Genomic DNA, 2,498 nt, shown 5'->3' on the forward strand with positions numbered 1-2,498 from the left:
CCTGTCAAGCGATCCTCTCTGGACACAATAAATCACAGAAGATGCAACAAAGTGGCTGAATACTATCCTTAGGAGGGGTCAGGTGGAGGCAAGTAGCAGCAACTGGGCTAAAACATGAAAGTAAAGAAGACACAGACCAGCAAACTGATCATGTGTAGGGGTAAAACTTTTTATTAAAATTCAATATATAATGCACTCACGGCAGCAGTCCTCAAATAGGGAGCCTGTCAGGACACAGATGCCTGTAGATTAAGGTTCCCGTAAAGAGAGAGGATGGAGGTAGCGCTAGACTGTCAGGTAAACCGCAGTGATTGCTGTAGTCCGGTTGTTGGCCTACTAAAAACAGAGTGACAGGTCCCTTACCCTCCGATCCTTTGGTCTCCGATGAAAACACCCATGGCCCTGTGTCAGTGGAGCCGCCAGTCAACCGGTTCAGTGGGGGTGCAGAAGACCAATGTTAGAGGATCAGGGCAGGGGGGCTACACTGGGGAAACGGGAAAGAAGAGAAAAGATCTGGGCAATGGAGCAACAAGTTTCGAGTCACAGCCTCTTTTTTAAGACAGCTGCCCACAGAGACTCACCCGCACAGCCCTGCTGAGACATGCATGCAGCCCTGGTGACACTGCATAGCAATGCTGAGACCCGCACACAGCCATGGTGACATGGCACAGCCATGGTGAGAGACCCACATGCATAGTCCCTGGTGAGACTATGCACATCCTCCAGAGACCCAGCGCAGCCCTGGTGAGACCCAGCACAATCTCCTAAAACCCCACACAGCCCTGGTGAGACTGCACACAACCCTGGTGAGATCACACCCACTCGCGCAGCCCTGCTGATACTCGCACGCAGCCCTGGTGAGGCCACACAGCCATGGTGAGACCCGCATGCAGCCCTGATGAGACTACTAAGCCCTCTGAGACACCACACAGCCCCGGTGAACAACACAGAGTATGTAGCTTCATATTATTCTGCATTGCTGTATAATTTATTGCTGGGATTTGTAGTCCTCTATAGTTGATGGTATTATTCTGCATTGCTGTATAATGTATTGCTGGGATTTGTAGTCCCTCTACACCTTGAAGTCAGTGGCAGAACTACCAGGGTCTCAGCGGTTGCAGCTGCAACTGGGCCCTGATGCTACACCACTGTCATCTTTAGTCTGTATTGTTAAAGAAAAACAAGCTTGGCCCAGTGGGCGGTTCCTCCATATACACGGTGTAGCGGAATCTGTTCCACTTTCTCTATCTGACCATAGAACATCTGCAGATAATCTACAGGTGTATGGCCAGCTTTACTCTTTTGTTCTATTGGGCGTGTCTGTTTAAAAATTGTAAAAAGTCCTTTTGGTTGACCTTCCTTGGAAATCCCTGATATGGGTACTTAGTGTTACATAGTCTTCAATGTCTGTGCAATTTTTCTTCAGCCTACAAAAATGGGCCCTTGGCGACATTAGACTTCCACAGGGGGTGGTGACAACTGTTTTAGTGTAGGTACTAATTTCCCCCTGTGGGCTGGCAGTGATTTTTAGTAGTGATGCGATGTTGAGATCAAAAAAATGATGGTGTCAGAATTGATGACATGCGGGAAAGGCTGAGTAAGGGACCTGTCACTCAGTTTTCAGTAGACATGTGCGATTCGTTTTGTTCCGAATAGAAATTCTGACGAAATTTCAGAGAGTCGGATGCATCTGAATTCCGAATTACAGCTAAAACTAATGCAAACGATTCCGATTTCCCGAAATTCGTTAGCGGTAGTCCGGACGAAATTTTGTTTATTGGACGAAATTTCGTTAACAGCAAAGTGACATTAGAAAAAAAAACTTTTTTTTTTTTTTAGTCTACAAAAGATGGAAAAAAAAAACAGCGCGATGTTCCCGACTTTATCTCAAAGTCCAGACTTTTGGATAAAATCCTTTAATTGAAAAAAAAACAAAGACTCCATTTTTTACTATTCCTTTAATTTAAAAAAAAAAATGGCTCCATTGATGTAATCCAGCGTCAATCACGATGCACGACGGTCGCCGACCCACCGAAATAAAAAAAGTCCCGGGCTGAATGTCATTTTTGCGGCTAGTTTTCGTCGGGTTCGGGTGGTCGTCGTGCGGCGGGACTTTTTTAATTTCGTGCATCGTGATTCACCCTGGATTACATCGATGGAGCCATTTTTTTTTTTAAATTAAAGGAATAGTAAAAAATGGAGTCTTTGTTTTTTTTTCAATTAAAGGATTTTATCTAAAAGTCTGGACTTTTTACTATTTGATTTAACTCTTTAGTGAATGGGTAGGGGTACAAGTACCCCTTACTCATTCACAAGGGGGGAGGGCGGCATCTGGGTGCCCACTTATTTAAAGGTGTACCCCGATGCAAATAAGCCCGCAGACCCCCACTACCACCGGGTCAGGGTTGTGGGGAAGAGGCCCTTGTCCCCATCGGCACGGGGACACCCTCCAAATGCCGAGGGCACGTGGCCTGGTAAAGTGCAGGGAGGGGGGGGGG

The sequence above is a fragment of the Nanorana parkeri genome, unplaced genomic scaffold, assembly GCF_000935625.1.
Source record: "Nanorana parkeri isolate BGI_ZX_2015 unplaced genomic scaffold, ASM93562v1 scaffold1269, whole genome shotgun sequence".
In the NCBI taxonomy this organism is placed as follows: domain Eukaryota; kingdom Metazoa; phylum Chordata; class Amphibia; order Anura; family Dicroglossidae; genus Nanorana; species Nanorana parkeri.